This window comes from Mobula hypostoma, chromosome 14, assembly GCF_963921235.1.
Source record: "Mobula hypostoma chromosome 14, sMobHyp1.1, whole genome shotgun sequence".
NCBI classification, from domain to species: Eukaryota; Metazoa; Chordata; class Chondrichthyes; order Myliobatiformes; family Myliobatidae; genus Mobula; species Mobula hypostoma.
This window is the reverse complement of record NC_086110.1, coordinates 37,209,915-37,231,972: the sequence shown is the minus strand read 5'-3', so window position 1 is coordinate 37,231,972 and position 22,058 is coordinate 37,209,915.

The following is a 22,058-nucleotide window of genomic DNA, read 5'->3' as shown; positions in this document are numbered from 1 at the left end:
TTGTGCACGTGTTGCTTGGATTTCCAGAATTCTCAGATTTTCTCCTGTTTTTGATTGTCTTACTATGTGAGACATTCTGCTTTTTCCAATGCTTTACACCAAACACATGCAAAGAATAGGCTTAATGATCATATTGTTTTAAGTCTTTCCACACTTTTTCAACCCAATTAAATGCATTTTCTTGAAGATTTAAAAGCTGTGATATCTGCGTTTTAAATCATATGTTATCGCTACAGACTATGTTATTCTGGAATGTGTGAATGAAATTGGAGTTTCACTCATATGTTCCAGAGAACGGGAGTTCAATAAAATGTACTTTAATTGGATCTTGTCGGGCTAATTTTACCTTATTTATTAGTATTATGTGGCATATCAAGATGACTGGATTAAAGTCTATACTTGAGAATATAACCCTTGGGCACACTCAACCAGTTTCAATAAACTTAATTAATTTTTACTTGCACATGTAAAACTTTAAAGTGGAGCAATTTAATATCAATGATTAATCAAGTGGGATCTATTGGAACTTGGAGAGAATGATTGTAAGAATTAATTAATTAGCTGTATGGCTTTTAAGAACCATGAATGCCACATAACAGAAACACCTAGGGACAACATTTCTCTTCAAATGAATACAGTAGTTATTTTTTCTCTAATTAATTACTTGCTATGAAATTCAGATATTGCATATTTCAAAACTGGATATTCGCACAATTATGCCATGTAACTACTAATTAAGTGGAAAAACAAATTGTCTTCCATACTTTGTAGTTAAAAGAAGAATTTGGAGACAGACTATTTGAAATCGAACAGGGCTGTGCTGTGCATCAAGGCTTGAATATTAGCGGACATCTGACTATCTCAAGGGAGGATGTTCAAGGGAGGAAAACAGAACTTCTTAATATCACCTTCCTGAACCAAAGATAGGCCTAACACATGAAAGCAAATTGAAGGCTGGAGTACTGAATGAATAACTAAATTTGATCTCTTGCTACCATTCCATCTTCACAGGTGACAGTTCTTAACCAGTTTAAAGGATGTCACAAGATGTCATGTATACACGAAAAGCGATAACATCCAGGCTATAATACTCAATATGTTCTGCACAATTATCCATACATTCGGATAAGCCATAAGGTTACTGTAGTTATGTCAGTGGTAAATACACAAATAATTGTAACATGGTAGATTGAAACCCAAAATTGGCTTGGCCATGGAAAGCAGAGGTAGTAGTGGAGATGTCTTTTGACTGGAGTTCCATGGCCAGTAGTCCTCCACAAGGAGCAAGGATGAGACCTCTGTTGTTTGTGATTTGGACAAAAATCATAAATTATTTGGACAAAAATGTAGGCGGACTCAATAGACAAAAAATTTGGCTGAGTTATGGATGGTAAGGAAGGTTGTCAAGTCATTCACCAGTTGGAATTGGGGACACAGAAAGGTTAAACTTTATCTTCCATTTCCTCACACATTTGGCCTCCCAGAATATAAGATGTTCTACTTTGGGGTGCCAATGGGGTGTTATTTGGATTAGATATAGGGAACTCTTCCTTCAGTTAGTCCTGACGAAGGGTCTCGGCCTGAAACGTCGACTGCGTCTCTTCCTATAGATGCTGCCTGGCCTGCTGCGTTCACCAGCAACTTTGATGTATGTTGCTTAGATATAGGGAGGTTGCATAGGCATAGATTTTGTTTTCTCTGGAGCACTGGAGGCAGAGGGACATCCTGACGGACATACATACAATAATGAAAGGTGTTGGTAGGATTATTAGCCAGAGTCTTTTTCCAAGAGTGGAATAGTTAAGTACTAGGGAGAATGGGTTTAAGGTGAGAAGGGAAAAGTTTAAATGAGATTTACAAAGCAAGTGTTTTATACCGAGAGTAGTTGGTATCTGTAATGTGCTGTAAAAGGAAATAAGGGCCATAAGATATAGGAGCAGAATTAGGCCATTTGGCCTATTGAGTTTGCTCTGCCATTTCATCATGGCTGATCCATTTTCCCTCTCAGTCCCAATCTCCTGCCTGATGGTGGAAGCAGATGTGATAGAAACACTTAGGAAGGACTTAGACTGACATATACAGGCAGGGAATGGATTAATATTGAATGCGCCAGCAGAAGGGGTTAATTTGGATTGGCATTATCTCTTTCCATACCCTATCTCTAATTTCCTGACTGCTCCTTGCTATTCCCGCCCCCATATTGTAGATCTCTTTTTCGAACTGGCAATCTTTATTTCCATCCCATTTCCGAACCTCTCCTCATCTCCCGTTCCTCGCTCCCTCCTCATTCTCCTGTCTTCTCACCCACAAACTTCTCCATCCATTATCTGTCTCTTATCATTGTTCTTCTAGTCCACTGGCTTGTACATCTCCAATGCACGTCCCTACCAATCTTTTCATCTGCCTCCTATCTGGCCCAATGATTTATCTTATAATACAACTTGCCAATCCCACCAACCCTTCTCCAAACTGCTATCTTGCTGCCCATAATGCACAAAACTGGAACTTCTGAATTTTAAAATTTGGTTGATTTAGGCTGATTTATCATAGACATGAATATCATTGTGATCAAGGAAATGGAGATAGAATGGTTCACTATTGGCTAATAGGGATTTGTATCTGGCAGATGGTGTGCAGGCTAGTCAAGAAATTATATTATGTGCACTGGAAAAATAAGATTTTTTTTATATTCAAAATAATAATGTTTTAGGCTTCTGAATTTAGTTTGTTCTTTCAGAAAGCAATTCCCTATAATGTTAACAACAGGAATTCTGCAGATGCTGGAAATTCAAGCAACACACATCAAAGTTGCTGGTGAACGCAGCAGGCCAGGCAGCATCTGTAGGAAGAGGTGCAGTCGACGTTTCAGGTCCAGACCCTTCGTCATGACTAACTGAAGGAAGAGTGAGTAAGGGATTTGAAAGTGGGAGGGGGAGGGGGAGATCCAAAATGATAGGAGAAGACAGGAGGGGGAGGGATAGAGCCAAGAGCTGGACAGGTGATAGACAAAAGGGGATACGAGAGGATCATGGGACAGGAGGTCCGGGAAGAAAGACAAGCGGGGGGGGGGACCCAGAGGATGGGCAAGAGGTATATTAAGAGGGACAGAGGAAGAAAAAGGAGAGTGAGAGAAAGAATGTGTGCATAAAAATAAGTAACAGATGGGGTACGAGGGGGATGTGGGGCCTTAGCGGAAGTTAGAGAAGTCGATGTTCATGCCATCAGATTGGAGGCTACCCAGACGGAATATAAGGTGTTGTTCCTCCAACCTGAGTGTGGCTTCATCTTTACAGTAGAGGAGGCCGTGGATAGACATGTCAGAATGGGAATGGGATGTGGAATTAAAATGTGTGGCCACTGGGAGATCCTGCTTTCTCTGGCGGACAGAGCGTAGATGTTCAGCAAAGCGGTCTCCCAGTCTGCGTCGGGTCTCGCCAATGTATAAAAGGCCACATCGGGAGCACCGGACGCAGTATATCACCCCAGTCGACTCACAGGTGAAGTGTTGCCTATAATGTTAAACTGATCTCATATGTTGCCAGTTATTATTTCCTATTCTTCCATATCATTACTGTTTCTGAAACTCCCCACAACATTTTGCATATTTCTGCTCCATTTCTAAGACCTTTGCCCTTGAGTCTGTTCAACATTCCAATGGTGCTTTGAAGCTGGATGTGTGTATGTGTTCACTGTGGCTTGTGTCAAAGGACAACTTTCTTCAAAAACAAGTAGCTACATGGGAACTTACCAGAATATATAGAAGCAAATTAGATCAATGTAGGAATTCACAAATCACTTAATTAGCACACCATTGCATCGATGATCATTTATAATGGAATGTGGCCTATCAGTTGGCCATATAAGCTGATTCTGATAGTAACCACAAACAAGAGAAAATCTGCAGATGCTGGAAATCCAAGCAACGCATGCAAAATGCCAGAAGAACTCAGCAGGCCAGGCAGCCTCTATGTGAAAAAGTAAACGGTCGATGTTTCGGGCCAATACCCTGTCCTGATCATCATCAGTCCTGGTGAAGGTGATTTTTTATGTTCTTCAGTCCCTCTCCACAGTAGATCATTTTGTACTGTTATTAGAATGCTTTTAGTTTATTTTTCCTATTGTTGATGTTGTTATTTCCTATTGTTGACCATGAAATAAATTCACGCCACTTACCTCTTTTATACATGTGTTACAAATGTTCTGCACAATTCCCCTAAATTTTGTCACCTGTAGATAACACTGAGTTATTTTGGTCAAATGGCCTTTAAATTAAAAACTTCCCCCTCCTGTTCTGAGTTGGTTGGAAACTAAAAAAAAAATCTTGCAATGAAATAAATATTATAGTCTGTTTTAAGTGTGTTGTTGATTTCAAATGCACAGAACATACATCAAATGTGCATCCTTCAGCTTCATGTTCATAAACTGATTCTGAATGGCTGTCTAAATGCTGAGGCACTGTTAATACCTTAGTGGTGGAAATCTGAATGTATAACTGAGCATTTGATAAACCTGAAACTCTAAGTCCTTTTTAATTGGAACAAACTGAAAGAAGTGATTTTATCAGATTTGCAGAATATACTTAATCCAATCCACATACCAATAAGTAGATAAATGCTTTTAATCTCTACTAGTGCTTTTGTGAGAAAGCTTCTTCCTGATCTGATTACTGTGGCTGTCTTGTTCATTGAGTTTTAATCATGCTGCAATCTATAATCAACCTTAAAATGTCACCCTTTGTGAATATTGTCTTTAATTCGGTTATTTTAAATTTAACATGTTTCAGCGTTCATTGAATGTAATACAATTCATCATCTTTCTTGAGGAATCTTCTTGAGCCATTTACTTCTAAGTATTTTAATTAAGTTCGACAGCACTTCATAATTTTTCTGGAGAATTATCTGTACAGCGGGCAATTTAAACCTTTGACACACTCAATTACTCTGGAGTTTTTACACCAGAAACTTGATGATGGTAATGCCCTATACAATTATAGCAAAACTTCCTGAATTTTATATACCATTCCATGAGCAATTAAGGTACCATTCCATCCATAGAGATGACTAATATAAAAATATGGTTTGTGAAAGGGTTTACTGAAGCATGTAACAAATTTACATCAAATGATAATGATACTATAGTCCAACTACAAGACTATGCTTTATTAATCACCGCGAGTAAATAGGGAATTCAAAGTTTATTGATGGTTAGAAAGTTATAAAGAAGTTAGATAACAGTGTGGACTGTGAAGAGAATACAGAGGAGCTACAAGTGGTTATAAATAGTTAAAAGTCAAGGACAATAGATAAAATTAAATGGGCAAGGAAAATAGTAGATAGAATATAATCTGGAAGAACGTAATGTCATCCATTGAAACAGGGAAAAAAGTGATTTATTTTTCAAAAGGTTGAAAAGCATTGGTGTTCTAAGGTCTATCAGTGCCTTTTTGTACAAATCACTGAAGGTCTGTCTGCAACTTCAGCAAGCAGTTCAGAAGACAGAGACTACATTTCTGTCCCACACCACCAGGTTCTGAATAGTTATCACTCTACAGCCATCAGGCTCTTGAACTGACATGGACGACTTCATTCACCATGACTCTGAACTGATCCTTTGACTCAGAGACTCACTTTCAAGGGAAGTATTATTTTTAATGTCACTGATTGCCTTTTACCCATTGGTTGTTTGTCAGTGTTTGTCCGTTTATGTAGAGCTTCCCATTATATTCCATTGTATTTATTTTTTCCTGTAAGTGACCGCAAGAAAATCAATCTCAAGATAGTAAGTGGTAACGTATACACATTTTGATAATAAGTTAACTTTGAACTTGGAGGTGTGAGTCTAAGGGTGGAGACATTTAGCTCTAAGCATGGTGAGACTGCACCTGTCCTCCCTACCTAAGGAAGAATATGCCTGCATTAGATGGACTGGAGTGAAGGTGGCCGATTAGGAAAAGGGGAGGTGCAACGAGACCTGGGTGTCATTATACACCAGTCATTGAAAGTGGGCATGCAGGTACAGCAGGCGGTGAAAAAGGCGAACGGTATGCTGGCATTTATAGCGAGAGGATTCGAGTACAGGAGCAGGGAGGTACTACTGCAGTTGTACAAGGCCTTGGTGAGACCACACCTGGAGTATTGTGTGCAGTTTTGGTCCCCTAATCTGAGGAAAGACATCCTTGCCATAGAGGGAGTACAAAGAAGGTTCACCAGATTGATTCCTGGGATGGCAGGTCTTTCATATGAAGAAAGACTGGATGAACTGGGCTTGTACTCGTTGGAATTTAGAAGATTGAGGGGGGATCTGATTGAAACGTATAAGATCCTAAAGGGATTGGACAGGCTAGATGCGGGAAGATTGTTCCCGATGTTGGGGAGGTCTAGAACGAGGGGTCACAGTTTGAGGATAGAGGGGAAGCCTTTTAGGACCGAGGTTAGGAAAAACTTCTTCACACAGAGAGTGGTGAATCTGTGGAATTCTCTGCCACAGCAAACTGTTGAGGCCAGTTCATTAGCTATGTTTAAAAGGAAGTTAGATATGGCCCTTGTGGCTACAGGGGTGACGGGGTATGGAGGGAAGGCTGGGTTCTGAGTTGGATGATCAGCCATGATCATAATAAATGGCGGTGCAGGCTCGAAGGGCCGAATGGCCTACTCCTGCACCTATTTTCTATGTTTCTATGTTTCTATTCCCGGCATGGCGATTTTGTTTTGTGGAAAGAATAAGCAGATTGTGCTTTCTTGAATTTAAAAAATATGATCGTATTAAGTCATGTAAGTTTTTATTAAGCTTGACAGTAAATGCACAACTGAATATGGTGTTAAACCCAAGGGGTCACTGTGTAAAAATGAAGTTGTCACATTCAGGGATTAGAAGAAATTTCCTCTCCTCGAGAGTACTGAATCTTTAGAATTCTCTGTGTGAGAGACGTAACCCAGCTTAATTAAACCCAAATATGTAACGTTAGAAAGCTCCACCTGTGGACAGATGGAAACCAGTTTTACTGAATATTAAAAAAAGAGAACTTGGAAAAAGAAGCCATGCGAGAACGAGGCATAGGAAGTAACAGAAACTAACTAAAGATAAAAACTGTTGAAAGTGGAATTAGTGTAGTTGCTCGTGGAAAAGGTGCCACCTGTGCTGTGATTGGTCAGGAGTGCTGCTCCTACATCACCGAATCTGGGAAAATTACACACGTGGCTGATCATATCCAGCAGTCAGAAAATAGGGGCCAGTTCATAACTACTAAACCCTAGGGGCAAGTTGGTGGTCGTTTGGGGCATCAGGAGTCTGGTGGACTACTGTAATACAAAGGGTAATAACTGGTGGGTTGATAACTCTGTATTGTGTTTTGTTTTGTGTGTAATATAGTGCAAAGTCCACAGGTGTTATACTAGCCTGTGGGCCGAGTGTCATGCTGTTGTGTCTTTGAAGGAGTGGGGTGTTCCAATAAGTGTCTAATTTACCCATTCATCGAAAGCCATTTCCTCGTCAGAGATGGGGATTGGTGCATGTAAGGAGCTTTGTGGCTCCCTCCCAGGACTACCAGTAGCTGATAATGTCACAGCACTGGTAGTGTTTAAATCTAGTACATAGTAACCACATGGACTCATTTCGCTCTCTGGCGCCCCGTGGACCAGGTAGTCAAGGGTGCCACAGAAACAGTAAACAGTGGAGGTGTGCTGCACTAAAGAGGGCCCAGGCACATTCTTAAGAGAAGTATTTGCCACTGTGTGTATGTTTAATGTCTATTTTGTCCTGCCACTTTGGGCGCTGTTTTGATAAGTATTTGTATCCGAGTTTAGCTTGAAGGGTTTACTGACTGTTTAGTGTCTGTTTTGTGCTGTAAGTAGGACAGTTAGCTCATTCACCAGGAATGAGTGTCTTCTGTCTCCATTCTCCAAACCCACGAACCTGATTTCACACAGCAAATGGCCAGTGTGTTGCTCTTGACAACCAATAGAAAGTGCAGCACCAGAATGGACCCAACAGTTCTAAATATAATTTTTGCAGAAATGATCAGCAACTTCAGCCATTTATATAAAAACGTGCTGGCACAGGAGAGTGGACAGGGGAGCTTTACAAGAATGATCCCAGGAATGAAAAGGTTAATGTATGAGGAGTATTTAGTGGCACTGAGCCTGTACTCAATGTAGTTCAGAAGAATGCACTTGTTCTTCAATCATACTTCATTTTCATGTGCAGAAGCAGAACAGCATGGCCTCTGACACCACATTGCCCTGAAGACTGAACAAAGAAATGCTCTTTTTATTCAGAAATCGGCCAGCTGTATACAAATATAGATCCAATAGAAATTTAGTGCACTTTTGAATCCCATCATTTGCATATTTGGGTACCAATCATAATACATATTTCAGGTGTTAATAACAAACTAAATTTTCATGTTAAAGGCTAATGATAGTTGAGAATTCCTAAAGGAACTGTTGAATAGTAAGAGTTGCCTAGAATCTTTCATTTGCATCTCTGTCTTGTCCTGGTATGCTCAGTGACCTTGGTGCTCGGGCTTGAACAGAAAGGCTGTTCAAGAGTTGGTCTTTCAAGGGCCATGTTCAGCCTGGGTGACTGCACTATGTCTGCACACTGTCTCTGCCAGCTCAACACCTACGAGAGCTTTCTCACAGAGAAAGACTGGACAAAGTTTCTGCTTTCTGTTTGGTTTTGCTTCCATTTCCTCAGGGGGAGGGAGAAACTCTCAGCCAGAGGCCATACTTGCTTTGGGAGTTTAGTGAACAATTCCCAATTATCAAGGAACAATGGTTGGGATATTTGCCCTTCCATGAAGATCTTCTTGTTGAAGGCTGCCTTTGGATGAAATTAGGTGCAATTTCCAAACAGGCAAACTGGACATCAAAGCAACACTAAGGCCATAAGACATAAAATATAGAAGCAGAATTGGGTCATTTGGTCCATTGAATCTGCTCTACCATTTCATCAATGCCTAATTCAATTTTCCTCTCAGCCCCAATCTCCTGCTTTCACCCTGTATCCCTTCATGCCCTGACCAATCAAGAATCTATCAACCTTTGCCTTAAATATACATACAGACTTGGCCTCCATAGCTGCCTGTGGCAACGAACTCCACAAGTTCACCACTCTCTGGCTAAAAGGAAGCCGCTCTATTCCATGGCTGTGTCCTCTGGTCTTAGACTCTCCCACTATAGGAAACATCCTCTCCACATCCACTCTATCAATGCTTTTCACCATTCAATAGCTTTCAATGAGATCACCCCTCATTCTACTGAATTCCAATGAATACAGACCCAGAGCCATCAGACACTCTATATATGACAAGCTGTTCAAACCTGGAATCATTTTTGTGAACTTCCTTTGAACCCTCTCCAGTTTCAGCACATTCTTTCTAAGACAAGGGGTCCAAAACTGCTCACAATACTCCAAGGAAATCCAAATACACAACATCAATTGATTCTCCTTTCTCTATACTGCTTGTTACTTCCTCAAAGAATTCCAACAGGTGAGGCCTTTCCAGTGCTTTATAAACTCTTCCCATTACATCCTTGCTTTTACATTCTTTTACATTCTAGACCTCTTGAAATGAATGCTAACTTCACATTTGCCTTCCTCACCAGTAACACAACCTGCAAATTAGCCTTTAGGGAATCCTGCACAAGGACTTTCAAGCAACACACACAAAATTCTGGAGGAACTCAGCAGGCCAGACAGCACCTATGGAAAAGAGTACAGTAAACCTTTTGGGCTGAAACTCTTCGGTAGGACTCCCTTTGCACCTCAGTTTTTTTGTATTTTCTCTCCATTTAGAAAATAGTCAACCCCTTAATTTCTTCTACCAAAGTGCATGACCTTACACTTCCCAACATTGTGTTCCATCTGCCACTTCCTCAGTCCTTCTGTATCCTCCCTAATTCCTCAAAACTACCTGCCCCTCCACTTATCTTCATATCATCTTCGAACTTTGCAACAAACCTGACAATTCCATCATCTAAATCATTAATATATAACATAAAAAGAATTGGTCCGAACACAGACCCTTGTGGAACACCACTAGTCACCAGCAGCCAGTCGGAAAAGGCTCCCTTTATTCCCACTCTTTGCTTCCTGCTAGTCAGCCACTGCTTTATCCATGCTAGAATCTTCTATGTAATACTATGGGCTTGTAGCTTGCTAAGTAGCCTCATGTGTGGCACCTTGTCAAAGGCCTTCTGGAAATCCAAATACACAACGTCAATCGATTCTCCTTTCTCTATACTGCTTGTTATTTCATCAAAGAATTCCAACAGGTAAGTCTTTCCCTTACCGACTATGGCCAATTTTATCATGCGTCTTCAATGAACATTTATGCTTACCTGGCTGGAATTAAAATTATTTGCAGCCACTTGCAAATCATGAGCAGACTGCAGTTCTTAGGTATCTTAAATGAAAAGGTATGAAAGGTACAATACTAACAACGTACGTCTAAACAGCAGCGGCTGCCTTTTCTGGGGGGAGCACGGAAGGCACTGGATAGACTCATCGCAAAGATGAAGAAGTATTCTAAAAGGAGGATGATGCAACTGTGTCCAACAAGATATATAAAGTGTAAAAGAGAGGTGAGACTGGACATCGGATTGCTGGAGAATGACACGAGAGGGGTAGTAATGGGGGAACAAAGATCTGACAGATGAATTTAATAGTGTTTTGCATCAGTCTCCACTGGGAAAGAGTTAGAATCAGAATTGGGTTTATTATCACCAGCATGTGACGTGAAATTTGTTAACTTAGCAGTACGCCAGAAATTCAAGAGTTTCAGTGGACGGAAGTATAATTGCTCTGACTAAGGAGAAGGTGTTTGGGAAGCTGAAAAGCCTGAAGGCAGATAAGTCACCTGGACCAGATGGAATATAGCCCAGGGTGTTGAAATGATGGCTACATTGGTGCTATTTCCTGCACCCATGCTGAGCTCGTCAATTTCATCGACTTTAGTTCAACCTTCCACCCAGCCCTCAAATTCACTTGGTCTATCTCGGACACTTCTCTCCGCTTTCTCGTTCTCTCGGTCTCCATCTCCGGAGACAGACTGTCCACTGACTCTCATAACTACCTTGACTATACCTCTTCCCACCCTGCCACATGCAAAAATGCCATTCCCTATTCCCAGTTCCTCCGTCTCCGCCGCATCTGCTCCCAGGATGAGGCTTTCCATTGCAGGACATCTCAGATGTCCTCTTTCTTTAAAGATCGTGGTTTCCCTTCTGCCGTCATCAATGATGCCCTCACCCACATCTCCTCCATTTCCCGCTCTTCAGCCCTCACCCCATCCTCCCGCCACCACAACAGGGACAGAATTCCCATTGTCCTCACCTACCACCCCACCAGCCTCCGAATCCAGCACATTATCCTCCACAACTTCCGCCACCTCCAACAGGACCCCACCACTAAACACATCTTTCCCTCTCCACCCCTCTCCGCTTTCCACAGGGATCAGTCCCTCCATGACTCCCTTATCCGCACGTCCATCCCCACGGATCTCCCACCCGGCACTTATCCCTGTAAGCGTAAGTGCTATGCCTGTCCCTACACCTCCTCTCTCACCACCATTCAGGACCCCAAACAGTCCTTCCAGGTGAGGCAACACTTCACTTGTGAGTCTGTTGGGGTCATCTATTGCATCCGGTGCTCCCGGTGCGGTCTCCTCTACATCGGTGAAACCCGACGCAGATTGGGGGACCGCTTCGTCGAGCACCTCCGCTCCTTCTGCCATAACAGACAGGATCTACCTCTCTCATGGTTCTGCCTCCTTCTACTACCCATTGTGCTTTCCCCTATTCCTTCTTCACCTCTCCTGCCTATCACCTCCCTACTTCCCCTCCCCCACCCCTTTATCTTTCTCTTTACTGGTTTTTCACCTGATACCTATCAACCTTCTCCTTCCCACTCTCCTCCCACCTTCTTTATAGGGCCTCTGCCCCCTCCCTCTTCAGTCCTGACGAAGGGTTCCAGCCCGAAATGTTGACTGATCGTTTCCACGGATGCTGCCCGACCTGCTGAGTTCCTCCAGCGTTTTGTTAGTGTTGTTCTGAAAGGACTGACTGAGGAGATTGTGGCACCATTAATTATGATCTTTTGGGAATCACTAGATTCAAGAATGTTCTCAAAGACTGGAACATTGCAAATTTCACTCAACTCTTCAAGAAGGGAGTGAGGCACAAGAAAGAAAATTATAGGCCATTTAGTCTCACCTCAGTGGTTTGGAAGATGTTAGAGTCGATTGTTAAGGGTATGGCTGAGAGGTACTTAGAGGCACATAATAAAATAGGCTGTAGTCATCATGGATTTCTCAGGGGAAAACCTTTCCTGACAAATCAGTTGGAATTCTTTGAAGAAATAACCGCCAGGATATACAAAGGAGAGTTAGTGGATGTTATTTACTTGGAATTTCAGAAAGCATTTGACAAGGTGCAGCACCTGAGGCTGCTTAACAAAATAAGAGTCCACGGTATTACAGGAAAAATACTAAGATGGATAGAAAATTGGCTGATCAGCAGGAGGTAAAGGTCAGGAATAAAGGGGGCCTTTTCTGGTTAGCTGCTGATGACTCGTGGTGTTCTGCAGGGGTTGGTGTTAGAACCACTTCTTTTCACATTATATGTCAATGATTTGGATGGCACAATTGATGGCTTTGTGGCAACATTTCAGGATGATACGAAGATAGGTGGAGGGGCATGTAGTGTTGGAGAAGCAGGGAGTCTGTAGAAGGTCTTAGATAGATTGAGAGAATGGGCCAAAAAGTGGCAGATGTAATATAGTGCAGGGAAGTGTATGGTCATCCACTTTGGTGCAGATTATTTTCTAAGTAGGAAAAATATTCAAACACCATGAGGTGCGAAGGGACTTGGAAGTTCTTGTGCAAGGTTTCCTTCTCTGAAGGGTAACTTACAGGTTGAGTTGGTGGTAAAGAAGGCAAATGCAATGTTAATATTCATTTTGAGGGGACTGAAAGATAAGAGCAAGTGTGTCATGCTGAGGCTTGCTAAGGCATTTGTCTGACCACACTAATGGTATTGTGAGCAGTTTTGGGCCCTAATATAAGAAAAGATGTGCTGGCACTGGAAAGGGTCCAGAGAAGGTTCACTGGAATTATTCAAGGAATGAAAGGGTTAACATATGATGAGCTTCTGATGGCTCTGTGCCTGTGATTGCTGGAGCTCAGAAGAATGATGAGGGATCTCAGGGAAACCTATCAAATATTGAACGGCCTAGATAGAGTGGATGTGGAGAGGATGTTTCCTATAGTGAGCGTGTCTAGGACCAGAGGGCAGAACCTCAGAATGGGGGGGGGGGGGGATGTCCATTTAGAACAGAGATGATGAGGAGGAATTTCTTTAGCCAGTGGGTGGTGAATCTGTGCAATTCATTGCCAAAGACAGCTGTGGAGGCTGTGATGGAGAGCACTTGGTCGATGCACTCCTTACACACACACACAGACTTATCATTCTGCCTTCGTTGCACTGCTTGTAAATACTTCCCTGGTATATTCTAATATTTGGTCCTAAAGGGCTGGCTTAATAGTGCTTTTCCCTCTGTACACAGTGGAATATTCCATTGCTTTAGTAATGGGGAGGTGTAAATGTGTATATCTTGCTTGTCTATTTCTGTTTATTTTGTAATATGATTGTATTTACATTATGGGGTGCATCATATTCTAATTCATGTGCAGCCTTAAGTTAACTTTGTTGGTAATTAAAGATGAAATGTCCTGGTGCCTGATAAACAGGGATCATCACTTTCATTTAGAGAGAGGGAGAGGGAGAGAGAGAGGGGACTTCACACTGGACAAGAAACTGACCTGTTACTGTGTTTTCTGGTAGATATCTTTTTGTAAGTATTGGCATTTTTCTTTTCACTATTTCCGCTAATTTTTGTAAGTTTGTTTTTTGACACTCCTGATAAACATCCTTGCGCTAAAGTGCATAGCGACTCCAGCCATTTTTATCCTTCGATTATAACCCACATATTTTATAGAGGCCAAGTCACTGCGTATATTTAAAGCAGAGGCTGATAGTTTCTTAATTAGTCAGGGTGTTAGTTACGTGACAAAGGCAGAAGCATGGGGTTGAGAGGGATAATAAATGAGCCATGGTAGAATGGCAGAGTAGACTCAATGGATTGAATGGCCTACTTCAGTTGTTTTATCTTATGGTTGTCATCCTCATGGTTCTGGTTACCACAAAACGCTGGACAAACTCAGCAATGTACAGCTGATGTCATTCAGAAAGGTACCCAGGTGCAATTTCTTCCAGAGGGAAAGCTAATGCAATGCACAACAAATTAAACTGAATTCTGTGCATTTGATCCAATTTCTGTTTGTCTGTCTTTTGGAATAACAAGGACTATACAGTTTTGTTACAGCACCTGAAATATTCAGCTGAGGTGGATGTTATAATCTAATCATGGCAGTGATAGTGAGGGATGAGGATGTGACATGGTGTCGAAAAAAATATGGTAGGCTTTTAATGCTGAACTTCACAAGGGTTTATGAGCCTGAATATTACTGACTGTCTAGCATAAAGGTTAAGGTTGGCATGAATGCCCGCCTGTTTATCTGAAGTAAACAGGGCACTTTGAGAATTCTAATTCCACAGCATATACACAATATTGTCCATCAGCATTCTGTTTGTAACACAGGATTAGAATTTGAAAATGACTTTTGAAAGTCAAAGTAAAGGAACGCTGAAAGTGTCTGAATTGCATTTTAAGCTCTTCCCTATATATGTATTATTGCAATCAACTTTGCCAGAGAAGGCAAAAATGGTAGCCGAGAGTTGCTGTTGATGAATTATTCAGTTTAATTTTAAGTTTTCATAAATAAATAATCCTGCTGGCTTACAATAATTTTGATGTTTTCAGTCTGGGATCTATATGTCTCAAAAGTAGAACACCCAATAACTCATCAGGGTAATAATAATCAGCTCTGAACTACACGATGGATCAATGAAATACATAATAGCTTTTCTGGTGAGATAAAGGAGAGAAACACACTTGTATTTGACTCAATCAATATCATAGGATTCATCTCAATTGTGCATCGATTGGCCTTGAATCAGAATAAAGTAAGTAAAATAATCCCATCAGAGAAATTTCCTTGGTTACACCACCATTTTGTTAAATGTATTTCTCTTTCTCTTCCGGCATCTCACATATTAAATGTTTCTCTTTCTCCAGATGTTGCTGACCTGCTTTTTTAAATCGCTTTTACATCATGTGATTAAGGCTACGTCTACACTATGCCGGATAACTTTGAAAACGCCTGTTTCGATTAAAAATGATAGGCGTCCACACTAAGCGTTTTTCAAAATATCTCTGTCCACATTAGACGGATATTTGGGCAAATCTCCTCCTACTGGTCATGCGCAGGACACACAGAAAACAAACGAAGAGGAAATGATATACTTGGTGCGCGTTTGTCCAGTTACAGAGTAGAAAAACTTAAAGGGAATTGCTCTTGGCTCTCACACAGGAGGGCTTAAAACTAAAAAAAAAACAAATACTGGAGCATATGGAGGCAACCGACAGGGAGTTCATGGACAGTATGACCCGGCTGACGACGAACATTGAAAAACTGACTAACTCTGTTGCATTAATAAAGCACCTTGTTAAATGTATAAAACATGCCTGCATCAGTGTTATCTTGTACTTCCATACAATGTTACATTAGACTGTTAGACATCTATTATCAGAGAAGTACTTGCATAAATAGGTAAAGCACCTTCATACAAACAAGGACAGAAAACAGGGCAAAGTGAGTATACTTATTTATTCAGTAAGCTATGGGTCAAAGTATTTGGTGAGTACATTTCTAACTCTTCTGGCTTCAGTCTCGTTGCCGTCTGTTCTGAAATTGTTAGGTTCTGCGAAGCGCAGAATCAAATATCACTGTGATGATTGTACGCTCTAGTATCCATTCTTTGGCGACAATAAAGTAGTAATAATAATAAGAAGAAAACAATGAAATGCCGCGCTTTCGCCATTTGTTCCTGCACGTCATGACAGCGGTTTTAAAAATCTCCGGTTACCCCGTACACACTGCAACGGATATTAGGAGTTTTCCGATTTATTCACTCTGGAGACCGTTTCTGAAAATCTCCATTTTCGGGGGCTGAAAACGCCATTTCAGTGTGGATGGAAGGTCAAAACGAAGAGAAAAAGCTTTGTTTTCAAAATTATCCAGCGTAGTGTGGACATGGCCTAAGTTTTCATTATCCTACACATATAAATCTAGTCTGCCAGACAGGTCCCACCATCTTACCATTAATGACTCATTACAAAGACCACAAAGCTTAATGTGCTGGTAACAATTGTCATTAAGCCATGTAAATTCATTTTATCACAAATGAATGCATTACTCAAGTTTTCTAGCAACTGCTGAATCTCTTGCTTTTAATCGCAGGCTTTCCCTTTCTCCAAAACACTTCTCCTACTGAAAACTAATTTGCATCTTTCTTTTTCAGTTCTGAAAGTAAACAGACCCAAAACATCTGCTGTTTATTTTTCCATGGATACGACCTGACTCGCTGAGTTTTTCTAGCAATTCCTGCTTTTTAACAGCATTGTTTTTATATACTGCCTTTATTCATCTCCCTTTACCTACACCTCCGCATGACAGATCAACTGCAATTAACGTGTCTTCACCTCTCTCTCCTCCCTCAGCTAGAGCAGGGATAAATAGGAAGTTGCAAATTAGTTAGATTGCCGTCAGGTTCTGGAAAATTCCAGAATATATTATCTTGGGTATGTTATTAGAACAGGTACAGAAAGGAAATAGAAGGGGAAATGATATGTTTATCTTTTCCCAAAGGACTATCTGTAACAAAGCAGCTGAAGAAAATTTGTACAAGGGCATTTTCCTGAGAATCAACAGGAGCTTTGAGAATTGATCTCCATTCACCATAAATATTCTCCACAGCATTAATAACTGGAGAATTTTAGACTGATGCACTTTGACCGAGGTAATATTGCCAGCTTTTTGTTATTTTGATTTCAAGAGCATCTGCTCTCTCTTTCCTGGCATTCGGATCTTATATTTACATCAAAGTGAAGCCTATGGACAGTTAGGAACCATAATGCCAGCTGAATATTGGCCTGTATTCCTTTCTTTGAAGCCTGTTGAAATACAATAGTGAAAGCATGGAGCTTCAATTATACAAAAGTTTGGGGATATGCCATCTCAAACTTGTCGGTCAGTTATGGCCACCGTATCTCAGGAATGATACATTTGCCTTGGGGATACAAATTCCCCAAAATGATATTTGGAATTAAAAGGCAAAATGAAGGAATGTATAATTAACTGTGACTTAATTAGGAAACAAAGGGATAATCATTGAATGGATGATGAATTGGGTCAGCTTTCAGTAATTACATTAAAATTAACAATGTAGATACAAAGCTGGCTGTGACTACGTAATAGCCAATGAATATCTCACCTACTATCCTCTCAAAGTATTTTCTCCCATATACATAAAGCTCAAGGCTGGTTTAGTGTAGCTGTCCTAATGGTCAATGATCTGTTAGAAACATTCACTGCCTTAAAATTTTATTTTGACTGATGAAATGCTGATTCTTAAGCTGCTGCCCTCACAAACAGCAAGCTTTTATTTTTCATTGTTATTGTTGTAGTGTGAATGAAGTCACTGGTGAAAAGTACTGGCAGGTATGAAGCAGTGTCTTCATTTGATAAAACAAGATATGGCAGACATCATATGGAGACACTTTTGGTTGAAAGGTTGGGCTGGCCTAACGTAGGGCTCGACATTTTATGTGCTAAACATCAAAGGACAATTTCATATTTACAATATATCTACAAAGCTTTCTTTGAAACCACACACCAACTTCTCACCTCCCCATTCACAGCAACATCACAGACATCCCATGAATTTTAATCAGCATTGCCTGGTCTGGGATTCATAGTTTTTAGGAACCCATTGTTCAGAGCTGTACTCCAAATTAAATCTACAATATATGCACAGTCCCAAAGACTGGTGGCTGAAGTCATTTGCTAAATGTAAATGTGCTAACCCCAAAAATCGCTGCAACTCTTTTCCAAGCAGTGCTCTTTAAGTTTTTGCCTTCATAATTGAATTCATTCTTTTCAGTAGTATATGTTCCACCGCAGAATTTGCTCAATGTGAATGAATGAGAATGAATTAAATCCAATTAGTCACTTACTGATAACCCAAAGAATCTGGAAGCTAAATTGTTATGGGTTTAGTTTGTTTCCAGGCACAGCTGGCCAGTTTCAGTACGAATTTACATCTTGTATGCTCCAGATGTTTCCCCGTAGTTTGTAATGTACTGAAAAGAACATGCTAAAGAAATTGTATTAGCCTTTCTACCTGCTAGGCAGACCCCACCAGTTTCCCTCACATCCCCTAAGGTCAAGTAACCTGCTGAGAAGTATTATAATTAAATACAATGCTGATTATTTTAAAGCAGGACAACAAGCTTAAAGAGTTTAAACCATATATTCTTCCCAAACACAATTTGGTGACATAGCATATATGTTTGTAAATATAAAGGAAAAAAGAACAAATAGTGACATGCATTCTGGGCACAGAGCAGCCCAAAACCTCATGAAACAATTTCTAAAATGACACAAATTCAAAGAGGAGGACCTAGTTTGGGAAAATATTGTGAAATTCTTTTTCAACTCCCTAAGGCAATCAATCATAGATCCAGAGGATCACTTTGTATTGCATTAATCCTTCTAATCCCAGGGCTGCAAATTTGCATTTTGCATACATAGCCTATTGGGTTTGGTAGTTCATGTCATTTCAGTAAATGGATTCTGAATCCTTTGCACTTTGGAGAAGATGCACACATTAGAAGATATGGTTTGTTGAAAATAGGCTAAACAACAAAGTAGTATCTTTAACATTCACAGTAAGTCATAGTTTATTCTTGTGAGCCTCTCTAATTTTCGATTAATGGAGTATTATTTTCTGGAAAAACAAGCTGGTAATGAATCAAGCCTCATTATTTCTCAGTTAGTAAATGAACATTCAGGGCACAGTTTTGCTTTTTCTCCATGTTTTTATGTTAAAATGGTTTTTAGTAAATCAGCAGTCATTTTTGCAATCTTGATTTATATATCCATTGAAATCAGATGTAAAATGGCCTGTTGATTTGCATCAGATACTTTAATTGATCCCAAAGGAAATTACAGTGACTCAGTAGCATTACAAGTGCACAGATATACAAATACACAAATATTAGTAGAGAAGTAAGAAAGAATAAAAAAATAAGCTACCTCAAACAGTCTAACAGGAGAGGTCATCACTTCCCTGGCTGTAGGTTGACTCATTACAAAGCCTAATGGCCGAGAGTAAGGTTGACCCAATATAGCGCTCTTCGGAGTAGCACAGTTGTCTCAGTCGATTACTAGAAGTGCTCCTATGTTCAGTCAAGGTGGCAGGCAGAGGTTGAAAAACATTGTCCAGAATTGCCAGGATTTTCCATAGGGTCCTTTGTTCTATTGCAGCCTCCTATGTGTCCAGTTTGACTCCTATAACGGAGCCAGCCTTTCTAATCAGTTTATTGAGCCTGATGGTATCACCCATGTTGACACCATTGCCATGGCACACCACCGCATAGAAGATTGAACCAGTGACAACAGGCTGGTAGAACATGTGAAGGAGAGACCTGCATACTCCAAAGGACCTCAGTCTCCTCAGGAAGTAGAGGCAACTCCGGCCCTTCTTGTACACAAACTCTGTGTTGGTGCTCCACTCAAGTCTGTCATTCAGGTGTATCCCCAGATACTTGTAGGTCCTCACCACATCCATGTCCTCACCATCAATAGTAACAGGGGGCAATGTAGGCTTAATCTTTTTAAAGTCCATCACCATCTCCTTTGTTTTACTGATGTTGAGCTGCAGATAATTCAGCTTGCACCATTTGACAAAGTCCTCCACCGGGGCCCTGTATTCATCCTCCCGTCCTCCCTTTATGCATCTAACTATTGCTGAATCAACAGAGAATTTCTGCAGTGTTGTATCGCACGTCTGAGGTATACAGGGTAAACAGGAAGGGAGCCAATATAGTCCCCTATGGGGCCCCAGTGATGCTTATAGTCATATCTGACACACAGTTCTGAAGCCGCACAAACTGTGGTCCGCCAGTCAGATAGTCCATTACCTAGGATAGAATGGAGCGCCAACCTACATTGAACATAGCTTTTCCCCCAGCAATGAGGGCTGCATAGTATTGAAGGCACTAGAGAAATTAAAAACCATGATCCTCATAGTGCTGCCTTGCTTATCCAAATGACAAAATCATATAAAATACAACTTGCCTGTATCATAATTGCTTCTTTATATCATGTGATCATTTTGGCTAAATTTCAAAATAGTTTCTAAACATCATACTGTTTGCGAGTATCCACTCTAATCAACAGTAATCTACCCTAACAGTAAATCACATTTCTATTTATACAACTACATTCTCCCTTTTTACAACTTAATGATTTAAGAAACCTATGTGCTGCAGGCATTCAATTCCAACCTTTATTGTCCTTTTGACTGAGTAGTTTAGTGGGTCACAATGGCAGATCTGGAGTCAAATGTAGGACGGTCTGGGTAAAGATGGGATATTTCTTTCCCTGAAGGACACAAATGAATAGGATGGGTTTTTGCTGCTGTCTGTTAGCTTTGTGGCCACCATTTCTTGATACTTTTTGAAGTTTATATTCATATAATTACTTGAATTTAAATTCTTGGCTGCTGTGATAGATCTAGCTCTTTTCATACAGTACAACTTAAATGTGTGCTTTAGCATGCCTCTGATGAAATACCTTCTAAAAACTGCATTTACTGAGCTCATTTTATCCATTCAGTCATATGCTTTGCAAGTCTAAACTAAGATCTTCTTCAATTGTGGTATTTCTAAAGGTATTGTTAGACTTTGCTGTAATAAAGTTAGCAACCCAAATGCAAAGAGAGTTAACTGAAATTATCAGAGAAGGGTAAAGTGAATATTGAAAATATGATTTTCTGGAATTGTTGAATTCCATTTTGCAAAGTAGCAATGTTCGTAGGCAGGGGACCTGGTTTTGTTTAGTGAGTTTACATTGAGTTTTGTTGGAACAGTAGAGAACATCAAGAATAGAGGATTCATAGATACATTTTGCTTTGATTGGCTCTGGTTTATATTTGGATTTAGCTTTAATTTCTCTTTTGATACAAACAACTCTTATTTTTTTACCTTTATAGAATATATTTGCTTTGTGTACCACCTAAAACAGAATATTTTCACCTGCATTTTGTAGTTTGCCCAGTCAACTTAGAGCTAGATCCCTCTAGTTGTGAAATTTGGAATTTTACTTCCAGATTAAAACTCATATTTTTGTTTTGCTATCCTTTTCTTTTCCTTCAGTGAATCTACACTGCGATCACCACTTTCTAACTGTTTGCCCCAGTTCTAATCAGTTATTTGCTCTGTTTAACTTCTGAGAAATTAGTCAAGTATATTAAGCCTCTTTGACTAGAAATGTGTTGACCTGGGAAAAGACTCATTCTCAATGTATCTTCTAATTTGGGAATTTGCATTATCTTTCTTCTTTTGTCTTAATTATGTAAATAAAGAATGCTCAGTGACTTTTCTACATATTTCTCTGAATAGTCTGGAAAAAACTTTGTATCAAATTGTCACTGATGTTTTGTAATCCACACTTCAAATTATATCATTGGCTTTTCCATTTCTATTTCTTAATTATATCCACATACATTTTATTTTACCATGTTCACTATTTGTAGCCTTTTATTTAAACACTTTACATCATTTTCAAGTCACTATCTGGTACTTTGCAATTTATCCTATTTATTTGGTTTCATTTTATGGCTGAAGTGCCTGTTGTCTACTTATTTTTGAAGATTTTAATACTGTAGAATTGATCACAATTATTTTTTATTTTATAACAATGATGGATTTTACACTGGAAATGACTATCTGACTCTTCTTTGTATAAAGGCTTATTGACCTAGAATTAGTTCTCTGCAATTTATCCTTTTATTCAAATTTCTCACATCGGTATT